The 17,553-nt window shown below is 49.8% G+C and overlaps 1 long non-coding RNA gene across 1 annotated transcript; it reads left to right on the forward strand.

Annotated features, from left to right (window-relative positions):
- The first annotated feature begins 381 nt into the window (after positions 1-381).
- On the forward strand, positions 382-9,321 carry LOC135307687 (uncharacterized). Its single transcript, XR_010368374.1, has 2 exons — positions 382-937; positions 6,939-9,321. It is a non-coding gene; the product is annotated as an uncharacterized LOC135307687 (long non-coding RNA).
- Positions 9,322-17,553: the final 8,232 nt, after the last annotated feature.

The following is a 17,553-nucleotide window of genomic DNA, read 5'->3' on the forward strand; positions in this document are numbered from 1 at the left end:
CAGGAAATTCCAGGACCCATTAGAAATCATGTGGCAAATGCTGAAGGAATGTCTGCAGAGAAGACAAGGTGGGTGCATTTCCCTCATGCTGCTCCTGCGACCCAGCAGCCGGGGGCTTTGGCTGCACATCTGGACACGTCGTGCCCGGCACAGCAGGAAGGGATCCATGGCAGCCTCGCTGCCCCGCTGCTGCTTTCACGCCCTGCAGGGCTGTTTCCCAGCCTGGCCTGGCTGCAGCTTCTGCCCAGCCTCTGCAGGAAGGCATTTGGCATTGTGGGAATCCATGGGATTAGAGGATTTTAGAAAAGGTGGGAAAAAGAAAGGCCGCAGAGACAGTAAGGATAGTGAAATGCTTAAGCAGCAGAAAAAATATATCAGCAGTAGCGAAGACATGAGAAATAGAACAATAAAGCTATGTAGTTTGGCTTTCAAAGTTGCAAAAAAGTATATTTTAGTAAATATTTAGAAGGTTAAATATGAATAGGGCTCTGTGCTTTGTCTTTTGTAAACGAACCATTGTATGAGAGAAAAAGTTGCTATTGTTTTAACCAAAGCTACGTGTGCTTCATGTGGTTGGATAGAACGACTGTCAATATGCTTTTGCTCTACGTAATTGGCTGAAACTAGGTCTGAAACTATCTTATAATATGTTGTAACACTAAGTTTCCTTGGCCTTCTGTCTGGATAGCGAGCTGCTCGCATCGATCCATTGCCATAGCCATGTAATGAGACTGATGCTTTTTAAATAAACAGCTCACGACGCTGTTCAGGTGTGGTCCCGTTCCGTTCGTGTCTGTAAATAGTTGCCGGCGTCAAATGGTGCCCCTCTGTGAGGAGGACTTTAGACTAGAATAAAAAAGAAAATCTTGGATAAACTCAGGCGCCGGAGACCCAGGAGGAATACTTCATCCCTTCGCCTTCTACATCTGATGTCTTTGTAAGTAATCTTTTTCTAGGGGCTTCCTGGGTGACGAAAATGAAAAATCATTTATCTAAAACAGAATGGGACGTTTTTTACCGGCTTGAGAAAATGTTACAAGATAAAGGACGTTCAGATATCACAAAAAATGAACTGAAAGACTTATTAGTCTGGGTAAAAGCGAACACTCAAAATATAGACTTGCAGTCTGCTTTTACCTTTGTTTTTTGGGATCAAATAAACTGGAAAATCTATAATCTGTTCTCTCTCAAAAAGGACGAAACTATATACAAATTCATGCCTGTTTCCAGGGCTTTGTTAGAGTGTTTTAAACAAACTGATTGTAATGCAGACATTTCCAAACAACAGAACAAAATATCTTGTTCAGATGCTTTAAATCCACGTAATACCGAGTCACTGTCCTTTTCTGTGGAAGTTTCGGGTTCCACTCCAAGTTCCTTTCCTTCCAAAGCGTCCAGTGTCATGTCTTCCGGAGACGGTGAACCGGAACAGCTTCCATCTCGGGTCGCGTCCCCTGTTTCTTCCAGGCTTGTCAGCGTTTCTGCAGCTGAGAGCAGTTCTTCGCCCCTCCCTCTGGGAAAAAATGAACTTTTGCCGTGTCGGGAAAGTTGTTCGGAAATTTTGTTGCATTCCGGGAATGAGAATGTGCGCGAGTTCTCTTCGGGGGTGGGTGCGAGCCGCATGAAGGTGGTAGATGAAAATCTGCCGAGGTTTCGTGATAAAGGAATTGCATGTTCTGAAACTGTACAAGCAGGGTTAGCCGAGATGGGCTTGGGATCTGTTTTGCCTGGTCGGGGAACTGTGGGGGTCACTCCTGCCACTGTTTCCTCTTCTCATGCAGACACCCCTTTGGGTTTGATTCAGGCGGGTTGTGTGTGTTGTCATTCGAAAAATCCTTTTCTAGTGAATTGTTCTGTTAAGCCTCTGCCAGGTTTTTCTGTGGCTCACCAAGCTCTTGGTACAGAGGATGAAATAGCTATAGCTGTGACTCTGCCTTCAGAGAACAGGGCAGGGGAAAAGATAGAGGTAGCAGTCGACAGCCAGGGGTTTGAAAAGAAAGCAGGAGATTTTCGAAAGGTCCCTGTTGAGGCACCGAGATTTTGAGGGATTTGAAATCTGTCTCATTTGTTGGTGAAGGAAAAAATAGCATTTCAAACCTGCAGTCTAATGTTGGTAACCCTCCAGCTGAGTCCTCGCTGGCAGGGAGACAGTGTGAAACATGCAGTAAGGTTTTAGAAATTATCAGAGATAAAAATTCAAGGACAAGTAGCCAAGCTGAGACAAATTTTGGATTTTTTCCACAATCCAGAGAATACAATTCCTCCCCGGCCCCTCTTGGGAGGGCTCCGGAGGGGGCGTGGTCCATGGTTGAGCCCGCCTCTGTCCCTCTGGGCAGGGCTCCAGGAGAGGCGTGTTGTTCAGGTGTCTCTGCTAGGAATTTGGAGGCGAGTTCTCCCGCCCATCCTGGCAGAACTCCTGGGAAAGTTCGTTGCTACAGCAACGTCCCTGCCAAGAATTCGGACACTGGCAGGGTTCCCGGAACAACCACTGTCAGTGAAACTGTCAATTCTAACCCTGATCCTCCTTTAAAGCTGCCGGACTGGTCTAATATTAATCAACAATTAGAAAAAGATTTAGATTCAAAGAAACAACTCCTTGCATTACCTGTAAGATATGGTCGTAATGATGTTAACCCTAGATATGAAAGTCTCTCTCACCATGATATAAAGGAATTACGTCAGGCTTTGAAAGAAAGTGGGTTCTCTTCTCCTTATTTTAATAGTGTGTTGAAAAGTACTTTTAATTCTCACGATTTAGTCCCTGCTGATTGTCGAAATATAGCTTCACTGATTTTAACCAATTCACAATACCTTCTATGGGAATTACAATGGAAAAAACTTCTTAATAAGTTGGTTGAAAAATATGCAAATACTGATCATGCAGATTTAGATGTTGTTCATTTAGCAGGCGATCCACCTTACCACAGAGCAGAAAATCAAGCAGTAGATTTGCCTCGGTCTGTATTAGCTGATATTAAAGATGCTGCTAGGGAAGCCTTATTTTCAGTAGAGCCAGCTGGCACACATGTAAATTCTTATACCTTGATTAAACAAGGTGAAACAGAATCCTATGGTTCTTTTTTGGATAGACTAACCCAAGCAGTTGAAAGGCAATGTCCAGATGAAAAAGCTCGTTCTTATATTGTTCAAAACCTTGCTTTTGTAAATGCTAATGATGAATGTAGAAAAATTATTTTAGCTTTGCCTGATCAGCCTCCAACTGTTGTGCAGATGTTAACAGCATGCAGCAGAATAGGTGGATCACAACACCTTGCAAATTTACAGGTCAATACGTTAGAAAAAACATTAGAAGATAATTTGGCAAAACGAATGGATAAATTTGAAGAGTTTTTAGAAAAAAAGCTTGGGGAAAATTCTGTTAACACTGCACAGTTGGAATCTGATAAAAGGTCTTGTTGCTTTGCTTGTGGTAAACCAAATCATGTTAAAAAGGATTGTCCTGCAAAAATATTTCCACCAAAACAACTTTCTGTCTGCCCTCGATGCCGAAAAGGGAGGCATCTTGCTAAGCATTGTCACTCTCTTTTTGATATCGATGGCAAGCCTCTGTCGTTAAACTTCAAAAACAGCGCGCATTACCACCGCGCTCAGACACAAGTAGTGGTACCCCCTGGCAACCAGGTACCCACTCAAATGGTAATGGTACCTCAGTCATTTGTGCCTCAATCAACCAATCCACAAACGATCCCAGCTCAATATCCTCAAGCACAAGGATCGAATTGGCCTCCTCAAAATTAATTCCTCTATTAAACAATTTATGCTGGGTGAACATTCCTACTGGAATTGTCAATCCTTTTCAGCAAGGGCAAGAATTTTTAATTTTAGGCAAAGTCAATAACAAATTTCTTGGACTCTCAATTCTTCCTACTGTTGTTTCAGTAAATTCTAATGAAGAGCTAAAGATTTTAGCTCTTGCACTTGAAGTTCCTATGGTAATTCCTCCAAAAACACCTATTGCTATTGCATTTCTGTTTCCTGTGAATACCCACAAGCAAAACAATTTTCCAAAGAATTCAATCATGTGTGTACCTTCTTGTACCTCAGGTCCAGAGGTCTTTTGGGTGCAATGTTTGGACCGTGACCGACCTCAATTAACTTGTAGCCTGACTCACTGTGGTAAAACAATTTATGTTACAGGCATGCCAGATACTGGTGCAGATGTCACTGTAATTTCTCACATGTTTTGGCCTAATGACTGGAATTTAGTAGCTCCTTCAGGTTCTCTCACTGGGATTGGAGGTGCTACTGTGTGTCTGCAAAGTGCATCCATGATTAACATTACAGGTCCTGAAGGAAAGACTGCTGCGGTGCGTCCTTTTGTTGTTCAGAAGCCTCTCACCGTCTGGGGAAGAGACGTTCTTTCCCAGTGGGGAGCGAAACTAGAAGTGTAATGACAACCACGTTGAAACCTGCCACTTTAAAGATTACCTGGAAAACTGATCATCCTATATGGATTGATCAATGGCCTTTGACAGAGAAAAAATTAAATATCCTTAATAAATTGGTAAAGGAACAATTACAGCAGGGTCACATCGTCCCAACAAACAGTCCCTGGAATTCACCAGTCTTCGTCATCCACAAGAAAACATCAGACTCCTGGAGATTGCTTCATGACCTGAGGAAGATCAATGAGGTGATCGAAGACATGGGACCTCTTCAACCTGGACTGCCTTCTTTATCAATGATCCCAAGACACTGGCCTCTCGTCGTCATTGATTTAAAGGACTGTTTTTTCCACATTCCACTTCATCCTGATGATGCTCCAAGATTTGCTTTTTCAGTTCCTGTCATCAATCGAACGGAACCCGTGCAGAGATATCACTGGAAATCACTGCCACAAGGGATGAAGAACTCGCCTATAATTTGTCAATATTTCATCGCCCAAGCTTTGTCTCCTGCTCGACAGAAATTTCCAAAATCCATGATTCTACACTACATGGATGATTTGCTCATCACAGCTTCAACGCAGGAAGAGATGGAGCAAACCCGTGCTTGTGTTGTTGCTGAAATTCAAAAGGCTGGACTTGAAATTTCTACAACAAAAATCCAGGAGGTTCCACCTTGGAAGTATCTGGGATGGAAGATGACTGAAACGACAATAACACCGCAGAAGATACAGATCCGGACCAATGTCAACAACCTGCAAGACTTGCAACAACTCTTGGGAGAAATCAACTGGGTCAGACCTGTTTTGGGAATCACCAACGATGAACTGAGTCCACTTCTCGATCTGCTAAGAGGAAGCTGCGACATCACTTCCCCAAGAACCTTAACCCCTGAAGCTCGTGCTGCACTCGACAAGATCACAGAAGCTCTCCAAAGAAGACAAGCTCATCGCTGCATTCCTGAAAAACCTTTCTTTTTTGCAGTTTTAGGAGAAAAAATGCAACTTTGTGGTCTCATTTTTCAGTGGGACCCTTCTGAGCCTGATCCTTTGTTGATAATAGAATGGATTTTTCTTCCCTACAGGTCTCCAAAGACAATTTTCACAGTCTTAGAAATGATTGCACAAATTGTAATTAAGGCCAGAACCAGATTGTTAACTTTAGCAGGCCAAGAATTTGCAGTTATCTATTTGCCATTGAAAAAAGACTATCTTAATTGGGCAATGCAAAATTCTGATGATTTACAGTATGCTTTCTTGGGCTTCCCAGGTGCTTGTTCTGTTCACTACCCATCTCACAAACTATTGCAGGCAAAATTGAGTTTTAGAGAAAAACCTAAATTAAGTGAAGAACCTTTGAATGCAGTCACTCTCTTCACTGATGGCTCTGGCAAAAGTCACAAATCGGTCGTAACTTGGTTGAACCAAAAAACTAATGCCTGGGAGTCAGACATTCAAATAGTAGAAGGGTCACCTCAGATTGTTGAGCTTGCTGCTGTGGTTCGAGCTTTCCAGCTCTTTCCTCAACCTCTTAACTTGATAACAGATTCTGCTTATGTTGCTAATGTAGTTAGGAGATTAGAAGGGTCAATTTTAAAAGATGTTAGTAATGATACTTTATATCGTTGGCTTTCATGTCTTTATACAACTTTGCAATATAGAACTAATCCATATTTTGTTTCTCACATCAGGGCTCATTCTTCGCTTCCTGGATTTTTAGTGGAAGGAAACGCGAGAGCGGACAAACTGACGATGGTCATTTCAAACACTTTGCCAAACATTTTTGAACAAGCAAAACTGAGTCATGCCTTTTTTCACCAAAACGCACAAGCACTTGTGCGAATGTTTCAAATTACTAAAAGTCAAGCTAAAGCTATCATCAATACTTGCCCTGACTGTCAGCTTGTGCAACCTCCTGTTTCCACAGGAGCAGTCAATCCACGAGGTTTGCAAAGCCTGCAGTTATGGCAAACAGATATCACTAAATACCCTTCCTTTGGCAAATTTAAAAACATTCATGTTTTGGTAGACACATTCTCTGGTGCAATGTTTGCTTCTCTTCACACAGGTGAAACAGGCAATCACGCCTGTCATCATTTTCTGCAAGCTTTTGCTTCATTGGGTGTACCCCAAGAAGTAAAAACTGACAATGGTCCCGCATACATATCTCAAAAATTGGCCACATTTCTAAAAGAATGGGGTGTTCGTCACATCTTTGGTGTTCCTCACTCTCCCACAAGCCAAGCAATTATTGAAAGGGCACATCAAACACTAAAACGCATTTTAGATCAACAGAGAGGGGGAGCAGAGGTCACACCTCAGATGAGACTGAACAAAGCTTTGTATGTTTTTAATTTCCTAAACAGTTCATTTGCAGAACCCGATCCACCAATTTTTAGGCATTTTTCAAATAACACTCAGGCAAAACTGAAAGAAAATCCACCTGTTTTAATTAGAAACCCTGAATCTGGACAAATTGAAGGTCCTTTCCGATTAATAACCTGGGGCAAATGGTATGCTTCTGTCTCTACAGGTGCTGGAATTAGGTGGGTCCCAGCCAAGAACGTCAAACCATATCGCACCCCAGAACGTGTTGACGAGTCCAGAACCGAGGAAGCAAGTACGCAGACGTGAGCCGAGCAGAGGGATCCCGGGTCACGCCTGACGTTCCTTGTTCATCGGTGGAACCTGCAAATTCTGACTTTGTGTTAATGTTATTTATAAGTGTGTCAATTGTATGTCAAATGTTTGTTTTGTAGAGCTGATTTTTGGCAAAAGTTTAGGTTTTTGTTTTTGTTGAAAGCAAAATTTTAAAAATTGATATATATGTAAGGATTCTGCCAAAACTTAGTTCATGGATAAGATGAAGCAAATGCAAGTTGTATGTTGGTATTGGTGGGTTTTAATTTCCTTTTGCCGTGCAGATTTGCCTGTGGAACAACCGAAAACTAATGTTTGGGTGAACTTAGCCAAGGCAGCCGGCTCAGATACCATATGTTTGTCTAATTCGGAACCAGAAAAACCTTTCTCAACCTGTCTAGTTGGTGTGCCAGTAAAAGAGTTGCCTTTAGTCAAAAAACAATCCAATGGTAAGCCAGGTGAAATTGACAATGGGAACAATCCCACAGTGAATTGGAACATTTGGGCCAAAAAACTTCCTAGGGCAGCTTCTGAACCCCAAGAATTAGAAATCCTTGGTTCTTTGACAATGGATTTTTGCTTTACCTTCATAGCAAATGCTTGGCAAAAAGGTGATCCTCCAAATTTCAATGTTACTCCTCATTACTTTGCATATAGAAATTTGAGTTTTTGGTGCAATTCTTCAAACAGTTGGGATGTGCTTCCTGAGGCTGACCTATATCCCCGGCAATTGCCTAAGGGATATTGGTTCATCTGTGGAGACAGGGCTTGGCAAGGCATTCCGGCACACCTTGAAGGTGGCCCTTGTAGCATTGGGATGCTCACTGTAATCGCACCCTCAGCTAAAGCGGTCATGAAAAGGAAACAAAGGAAAACAAGATCTGCTCATCATTACGATGAGAACTGTCAGAGTGATTTCATGCCTTGGAAAGCTGCAAGAAGGGTTTCAGCAAGTATATTTTTACCCCAATTGACTTCAGCAGTAGCTTTGAAACAATTAGATCGAGTTGGGTGTTGGCTGAGCAAGCAAACGAATGCCACATCCTCTGCCATTAGTGATATGTTGACCGATGTTGATAGTGTTAGACATGCTACCCTTCAAAACAGAGCAGCAATTGACTTTCTTTTACTGGCACAAGGGCATGGTTGTGAGGAATTTGAAGGACTGTGTTGTATGAACCTGTCCGATCATTCGGAATCCATTCACAAGAGCATACAAAAACTGAAAGATTTGACAGCCCAAATTAAAGAGGATAGTGAATCCTGGTTGGATGATCTGTTCCAAGAATGGAGCTTTGCACCTTGGCTAAGGCAACTTTGCAAGATAGGTCTCTGTATATTGGGTGTTTTGGTAATGATGTTGATAGTAATCCCCTGCATACTTCAGTGTGTGCGACGGATGATGAACAAAACAGTCAAAGAAGTTTTTGTCATACAAGAGAGAGAAATAAGAAGTAGAAGCACAGAAAGTGTTAGAAATCTCACAGAAATGACGGATGAAGGTATAGAAATGGAGGAGGGTTTTGAGTTAAGACCCTGGAATCGACAAGAATTTTTTGAACAATGACTTATAACTATTGTCAGACATGATTCATATCTTTTCACTGACTGGGCCTTCACAGCATTAAATTGCTGTGCTGTAACATAGCGATTATTAGAGTCTGCAAGAATAGGCCTCAAGCAGATAGTAAGCAAAAGTGTTATAGTAAGGCTATGAAACGCAAGTAGTGGACGACATGGTTTTGAAGATTTCTTTTTGAGTCAACAGAGAGGGGGAATTGTGGGAATCCATGGGATTAGAGGATTTTAGAAAAGGTGGGAAAAAGAAAGGCCGCAGAGACAGTAAGGATAGTGAAATGCTTAAGCAGCAGAAAAGATATATCAGCAGTAGCGAAGACATGAGAAATAGAACAATAAAGCTATGTAGTTTGGCTTTCAAAGTTGCAAAAAAGTATATTTTAGTAAATATTTAGAAGGTAAAATATGAATAGGGCTCTGTGCTTTGTCTTTTGTAAACGAACCATTGTATGAGAGAAAAAGTTGCTATTGTTTTAACCAAAGCTACGTGTGCTTCATGTGGTTGGATAGAACGACTGTCAATATGCTTTTGCTCTACGTAATTGGCTGAAACTAGGTCTGAAACTATCTTATAATATGTTGTAACACTAAGTTTCCTTGGCCTTCTGTCTGGATAGCGAGCTGCTCGCATCGATCCATTGCCATAGCCATGTAATGAGACTGATGCTTTTTAAATAAACAGCTCACGACGCTGTTCAGGTGTGGTCCCGTTCCGTTCGTGTCTGTAAATAGTTGCCGGCGTCAGGCATCAGCTGGCAGACAGCCCCAGTTGCACCACAGGCCATGCCCACCCTCAGATGCCCTGCAATTTCCTGGTGTCCAGGCAGATCAGATGTTGGGGCTGTTTGGGGAAGGAAGCAGCCTTGGGTTGTCCCAAAATCCTGGGTGTTTTCTGATCCTTATGCATTCCTTTCACAAGTGATGCCTCCTGAAATTGTCCCCTTCCCCATTCCCAGTCAGGAATGTTTTCATCTGATCCAGCTGTCTCTTTTCCATTCTCCAGAAATGAAAGGAGAGCCTGCGGAGAAAGAAGCATTTCCCGGAGGAAGCAGTGGTTGCATGCCAGCCTCAGCTCCAGGAAGGGAGGCCATGCCAGGCACAGGCACAGGAGGTAATTGCTGTGCCTCTGGGCCTGAGCCCTGCTGAGGCTTGAGCTGCCCTCTCTGCTGTTTGGCAGTGCGGGCACAGCCTGGACTAGAGCAGCACAGCCCAGGGGAATTATCCCGAGCAGGCTCAGGGCACTGAGCAGTCCTGCTGGGGTCCCTCCATGGGAGACATGTCCTGAAACCTGACAGCGACTGCACGGGGTGCCCACGATGGGGAAAGGACAGAGGGGGAGAGCCAGGCTCCAGTGTGTCCTGAGAGGGCCTGGCTGTTTGCCCTTGGGATCTGGGGGGTTTCCCCACAGAAGGAGGGCAGGAGGGACAGAGGGAGGGCAGGATGGATAGCTGTGGCACTGCCTGCTGCAGTTTTCCCCCATGCTTTAGGGAGGATTTCTTCTGTGTGTGAGGGGGAGAGTCCCAGGTCCCTGCACTGCTGCAGCCACCCCTCCCAGGGATGTTGCTGAGGGCAGGGAAAGAGTGTGGAGAGTGACCAGGAGCCAGCCCAGAGCTCCCCAGGCCCCTGGGCAGCTTTGGCCATGTCTATTCACATCTGGCTCCCATGGCCTTACCCGACTCCCTGGCAGTGCCCAGTTCCCTGTGGCAGAAAGAGATCCCAGCACACACTGGAAAATGTTCTCATCGGTGCTGCATTGTAGATGAGGGTGCTGGGAAGGCTTCTCCATCAGCTTGGATGAATAAAGTTTTGAAGCCCTTGGAGCCTCCTGCAGGTATGTTCTCAGTGTGCCACCAAGGAAGAATTGTAGACAAGCGGGCAGGCACCAGGTGACAGAAGCTTCTGTGGCTGTTGTGTTACAGATGTGTCTACAGGGAAGACTTCTCCAGCTTCTCCAGCTGCTACCTTGGATGCTGCACTCAAGCCCAGCTCCCATCTCAGGGGTGAGTAGTGTGTCCCTGCTGACCCCACAGGCTGAGCCCTGCTTTTCTGGGATCCATTCCTGGGAAATGGAAATATTGTTCTCTAAGGTACTCCAACAGGGAAAATCCAAGATACAACAGATAAGATATCCCTGGAACCATCCAAACAGATGAGGCAAGAGCTGAAGGAACCCCTGCAGACAAGAGAAGGTGGGTGCATTTCCCTCATGCTTCCCCTGGGAGTCAGCAGCCGGGGTCTTTGGCTGCACATCTGGACACGCCGTGCCTGGCACAGTGGGAAGGGATCCATGGCAGCCTCGCTGCCCCGCTGCTGCTTTCACGCCCTGCAGGGCTGTTTGCCAGCCTGGCCTGGCTGCAGCTTCTGCCCAGTCATTGCCGGAAGTTATTTGGCATCAGCTGACAGGCCATGCCCAAACTGTAAGACACCCTGAGATCCCCCGCTATATCCAGCCCTGCAGATTAGGAAAAGGGTGGCTGTTTGGAGGTGGAAGTGCTCTCATCATGCCACTGTAACCTGGCCATTTTCCTGCTCCATAAATTTGACAAATATTACCTCTGATGCCACCACCCAAGTGGGAAACAGCCCCATCTGATGCAGCTGTCTCCCTTCCTTTGTCAAGAGATGGACATAGTGCTTCAGTGGAAGGTGGTATTTCTTGAAGGAAGCACTCCATCTTCGGTGCCAGCCCCTGCTGCAGGAAGGAAGGCAAAGCCAGACACGGGCACAGGCACAGCAGGTAATTGCTGTGCCGGGCTCAGCCCTGGCCGGGGCTGTGTGGCAGCAGCTCTTCCCCCAGGGCCTGCCCTTGCCCTGCCCGGCAGCAGCCAAAGCTGGAGGCGCCGCGGCTTCCAGGCCTCTGGAGCTGGTTCAGAGCCCCGGGGAAACGGGACTGGTGCAGCAACATCCCTGGCGCTGCAGCTGCTGTGGAGCTGGCCCTGAGTGCCCAGAGGCCCAAGGCACAGGAGCAGCCCCGAGCAGGAGCCCTGCTGCCAGCCCAGGGCCAGAGCCAGCCCTGGCACACAATGGAAACAGTTGTCATCTTGGTTTGCTTCCAGACTGGGATGCTGGGAAGGATTCTCCATTAGCCTGGCGCTCTGAAGTTGTGAAGCACTCTGAGCGTTCTGCAGGTATGTTCTCACTGTCCCACCAAGGCGTAATGTTTGACTGACTGGTAAGAACCAGGTGACAGAAGCTTCTGTGGCTGTTGTGTTACAGGCGTGTCTGCAGGGACGACCTCACCAACTCCTACCTTGGATGCTGCACAAAAGGCCAGCTCCCATGGCAGGGGTGAGTAGTGTGTCCCTGCTGACCCCTCAGGCTGAGCCCTGCTTTTGTGGGGTCCATTCCTGGGAAATGGAACTACTTTCTCTTAAGGTCCTCTGACAGGAAAGACCAAAGACATGGCAGGCAGGAAATTCCAGGACCCATTAGAAATCATGTGGCAAATGCTGAAGGAACGTCTGCAGAGAAGACAAGGTGGGTGCATTTCCCTCATGCTGCTCCTGGGACTCAGCAGCCGGGGGCGTTGGCTGCACATCTGGACACGTCGTGCCCGGCACAGCAGGAAGGGATCCATGGCAGCCTCGCTGCCCTGCTGCTGCTTTCATGCCCTGCAGGGCTGTTTCCCAGCCTGGCCTGGCTGCAGCTTCTGCCCAGCCTCTGCAGGAAGGCATTTGGCATCAGCTGGCAGACAGCCCCAATTGCACCACAGGCCATGCCCACCCTCAGATCCCCTGCAATTTCCTGGTGTCCAGGCAGATCAGATGTTGGGGCTGTTTGGGGAAGGAAGCAGCCTTGGGTTGTCCCAAAATCCTGGGTGTTTTCTGATCCTTATGCATTCCTTTCACAAGTGATGCCTCCTGAAATTGTCCCCTTCCCCATTCCCAGTCAGGAATGTTTTCATCTGATCCAGCTGTCTCTTTTCCATTCTCCAGAAATGAAAGGAGAGCCTGCGGAGAAAGAAGCATTTCCCGGAGGAAGCAGTGGTTCCGTGCCAGCCTCTGCTACAGGAAGGGAGGCCATGCCAGGCACAGGCACAGGAGGTAATTGCTGTGCCTCTGGGCCTGAGCCCTGCTGAGGCTTGAGCTGCCCTCTCTGCTGCTTGGCAGTGCGGGCACAGCCTGGACTAGAGCGGCACAGCCCAGGGGAATTATCCCGAGCAGGCTCAAGGCACTCGGGTCCTGAGCAGTCCTGCTGGGGTCCCTCCATGGGAGACATGTCCTGAAACCTGGCAGTGACTGCACGGGGTGCCCACGATGGGGAAAGGACAGAGGGGGAGAGCAAGGCTCCAGTGTGTCCTGAGAGGGCCTGGCTGTTTGCCCTTGGGATGTGGGAGCTGTCCCAGCAGAAGGAGGGCAGGAGGGGGTGTAGGAGGGAGGGACAGCTGTGGCACTGCCTGCTGCAGTTTTCCCCAGGGCTTTAGGGAGGGTATTCTGTGAGTTTGAGGGAGAGAGCCCCAGGGCCCTGGGCTACTCCAGCCACCCCTCCCAGGGATGTTGCTGAGGGCAGGGAAAGAGTGTGGAGAGTGATCAGGAGCCAGCCCAGAGCTCCCCAGGCCCCTGTGCCGCTTTGGCCATGTCCATTCCCATCTGGGTCCCATAGCCTTACACGACCCCCTTCCAGTGCCCTTTTCCATGTAGCATTCGGGCATCCCAGCATGCCGCAGATACGGTTCTGATCTCTGCTCCCTTTTAGACTGGAATCGTGACATGGGTTTTCAGGAAGTCCTGATGAAGGATGGTTTGAAGTTCCTGGAGGATGCTGGAGGCAAGTTTTCATTCTGCCCTTCCTGAGTGAATAATCAGGATCAATGCAACAAAAGCTCATTTATAAACCATTTCCCTTAACATTATGTAAAGGCTGAAGGATTCTGAGAATCTTTCCCTTCTCCCTTCTGGATCCCTGAGGGATCCCTCAGGATCGCTGTCAGTGGGACGAAGGAGCATTGATCTTTCAGTCCTCCTCCCGTGTGCTGTGCCAGTGTGTCCTTCCGTGTGCTCTGTGCAGTCAAAGAGAAGAGCAGGGAGGGAAGGGGCCGGGCCCAGGGCTGTGCCCCGGGGCTGAGCCTTGTGGGCAGCCTGAGGATCTCCTGCAGTGCCACAGGAGCTCTTCTGTCCTGCCTTTCTTTGCAGCTGAACCTGCTGGTGAAGGCCCCACATCCAGGACTGAGGCTCTGGGAGATGCTGAGGGTAGGTCAAGGCCTTTCCCCTGGGAGAGCTGCCAGCTCAGAGCCCAAAGCTGGGCCAGGGAGGCAGCGCTGCAGGTGCCAGCACAGAACCATGCACGTGTGTGCCCGCGCCCTGCATGATCCCCTCACCACTGCTGCGGCTCAGTGGTGCCCGTGCAGATCAGCAGAGATGGCAGAAGCTTCTGTGGCTGTTGAGTTACAGGTGTGTCTGCAGGGAGGACTTCTCCAGCTCCAGGGCTGGATGCTTGGCCCCAATCCAGCTCCCATGGCAGGGGTGAGTAGTGTGTCCCTGCTGACACCACAGGCTGAGCCCTGCTTTTGCGGGACCCATTCCTGGGAAATGGAACTCTTTCTCTTAAGGTCCTCCAAAAGGGAAGACCCAAGATACTGCAGCCAAAATGTCTCATGAGGCAGACGAATTCCTGAGAGAAACACAGAAGGAAGCACCCGGAGGACAAGGTGGGTGCATTTCCCTCATGCTTCCCCTGGGACTCAGCAGCCGGGGGCTTTGGCTGCACATCTGGACACGGCGTGCCCGGCACAGCGGGAAGGGATCCATGGCAGCCTCGCTGCCCCGCTGCTGCTTTCACACCCTGCAGGGCTGTTTCCCATTCTGGCCTGGCTGCAATTCCTCCCCAGCCTCTGCAGGATGGAATTTGGCATTAGCTGATAGGGTGCCCCAACTGTACTGTGGGCCTGAGATCCCCTGCCATTTCCCAGTCTCTGAGAAATCAGGCGGTGTAGCTGTTTGCTCATGGGAGTGCACTGGCCTAGCCCAAATTACCTGGGATTTTTCCTGGTCTTTATCTGTGACTTTGACAAGCATTTCCTGATGAAGATGCCACTTCCCCAGTGGGGAATGTTTCCATTTGATCCAGTTGTCCCTTTTTTCCTTTTTCAAGTGATGGACCAAAAGGCTGTTCAGGAGGAGGAACACTCAGGGAGAAGCAGTGGCTCATTGGCAGCCCCAGCTGCAGGAAGGAAGGCGATGCCAGACATGGGCACAGGCACAGCAGGTAATTGCTGTGCCGGGCTCAGCCCTGGCCGGGGCTGTGTGGCAGCAGCTCTTCCCCCAGGGCCTGCCCTTGCCCGGCCCGGCAGCAGCCAAAGCTGGAGGCGCCTCGGCTTCCAGGCCTCTGGAGCTGGTTCAGAGCCCCGGGGAAACGGGACTGCTGCAGCAACGTCCCTGGCGCTGCAGCTGCTGCGGAACTGGCCCTGAGTGCCCAGAGGCCCAAGGCACCGGAGCGGGAGCCCTGCCACCAGCCCAGGGCCAGAGCCAGCCCTGGCTCCTGACTGGGCAGGGGCTGCGCTGGGTCCTGACAGGGCTTGAGCCTGTCCCCTGGGGCTGGGGGAGCTGTCACGGGGCAGGGAGGGCCAGGGCTGGCAGTGGCTGCTCAGGGATGGCTTTGGCCCGTGTCCCTGGCAGCAGCCACTGCCCAAGCAGCTGCGCTGCCCCGCGCTCTCCTCCCGGCCTGCTGGGCTTTGTTGGCTGGCACAGCCTGTGCCAAGGGCCGGCAAGGTGCCTGCAGGCCCCAGCTCTGGGGGAAACAGAGAACGTCCTGCCCATATCCACCGTGCTGCCAGCTCAGCAGTGCAGCACAGCACGGGCTCACGCTTCCCATTGCTCCTACAGATGCAGCTGGCACCACAACACCTGTTCCCAATGCCCAGGATGGCCTCGGAAGTGGTTTCTGTCAGGGAACAGGCTGCTGGCTAGGGTTTCTGGCAGGCGTGCTTTATTTGGAGCTTGTCTTCATATTGTGCTGCATTGGAATCTCGTATTCTTGGAACAGAAAACAGTGAGTGTTTTGTGCTCTCCCCCTCCAACAGCTTCTTTTGAAAGTCTAACGTGGACAGGGAACATTCCCATTGAGGCTGCAGTGGAGTTGTGGCCAGTCCATGATAGTCCAAATAACTCTGCTGAGGGTTCTGCTGCTGCCCAGTGCTTCCATTGGCCTCTCAATTGCTGGGCCTTGTCCTGGGGGCCCCGCTGGGGCTGCAGCCAGAGCTGGCTCCCACTGAGGCTGCCTGGCCAAGAGCAGCCCCAGGGGCACGGGGCAGAGGCAGAGGGAGGTGGGGAGGAGAAAGAGCAGGGCCGAGGTTGCCCTTGAAAGGCAGTGGCGCTCTGGGGCCCGCTCCTGGCCAGGGACCCTGCCCAGAGCCGTGCCCTGCTGGCCGGGGCCTTGAGGGGCAGCTGTCCAGCTGGGCCCAGCTGTGCCAGCAGCTCCAGCCGTGCTGGGGAGCCTTGCCAGTTATGGGCCCTGCTGTGCAGGAGGCTCCCTGTGTGCCACTGGCAGCTGGGGCCTCAGCCACCACCTCTATTCACAGGTGCTCGCGTGTATCTTCAGAAGACAAACCTAAAAACAGAGGCAATGACAACCTGGCAGTTTATCCCAGCTCTTCCCTTCTGCCCCTATCTGCCCTGCCGTGGCTGCATCCCCGCCATGCGGCCATCCCAAAACCCACCCCTCCTCAACGAGGCCCTCTGCCCCTGAGCCCCCTGGTCCTGTTCCCCAGCCAGGACTGAAGGTGGGCAGCCCTTGCCTGGCAGGGCAGGGCTTGTCCCACATTTTATGTTTAAATAAAGAATTAGAGTTTTCACAGCTATGTCCGGTTGGTAGCACCAACAAAGCCCACCCGGCACCAGCACTGACTGAGCTCCATGCCCAGGAGCAGCTGTGGATGCCCACGGTGTGGGCAGGCAGGAGCCAGGCAGGGGCTGCTGTGCCCAGCGGCGGGGCCCCGAGGGGATGGGGGAGCCCATGCTGTGCGTCCCTGGGCTGAGGGCACATTTCCTTCCGTGGCATCATCTGGGCCTGGACCTGAAGAGGCTCAAAGGGATATTTTGGTGTCCCTGCTGAGGGGTGCAGGGATCCCTCATGAGGCACAAAGGAGTATTGATGGCCTCTCCTAAGGTGTGCAGGGATCCCTCATGCGGTGGGCAGCAGGGTTAAATTTGAGAGGGTTTTTACTCTTCTCAGCACAGCACAGGGACACTTGGCCGAGGTTTTGCCAAGCTGGGAGAAAGCCTCTTGCAAAGGCTTGGGCCCAGCCTGTGGGCACAGCGGGCGGGCGCAGCCCATCCCCTGGGCCAGTCCGGGCTGCTCAGGCCGGGCCGGGCCAGGCTCGGGCCCCGGCAGGGAAGGGCCGCGGCCCTGGGCTCTGCTGAGGCTGCTGAGCTCCGGCCTGCCCTGTGCTGCAGCCCAACACATTGACAGCCATGACCGTGCCCTGGGCCACCGCAGGCACCCGGGGCTACAGCTGAGGCCGCGCCTTCTCCCACTGAAGGGAGGCTGGCTCTGTTCCCTCGCAGGGCACAGCTTAGCTCCCAGCACCTTTGGGAACCTGCCTGCTGGGGAAGTGCTGAGGGGCAGAGTGTTCCAACCCTTCTCACTGGGAAGTGTGTCTGGTGGTGTGGGGATTTTAAAATTTTTTTCCCTCTGAATTTGTGTCCTGCCAGAGGGTTAAGTTTGCTTGCTCTCAGTAGGGTGCTTTTCTTCTTGGCAGTCAGTGGGGCTTCAATGCAGCCAGGGTTGAAGGAGGATCTCTGGCCGCTTGGGCTGTGGTTGTGGGACACCTTGGCTTCATCCTTCCTTTGGCTGTGATTTGCACTGGTGCTTGTGCAGGCATTTTATGGCAAGTGGCTTCAGTTTGTTCCTCTTGGTACCAAAAACCGAGAATAAACCTCTTTAACACCACTGTAGTATTAAGAGGCAGGCCTTACTTTCTTGACTTGCTGGAT

Source organism: Passer domesticus, chromosome 9 (assembly GCF_036417665.1).
Source record: "Passer domesticus isolate bPasDom1 chromosome 9, bPasDom1.hap1, whole genome shotgun sequence".
NCBI lineage: Eukaryota > Metazoa > Chordata > Aves > Passeriformes > Passeridae > Passer > Passer domesticus.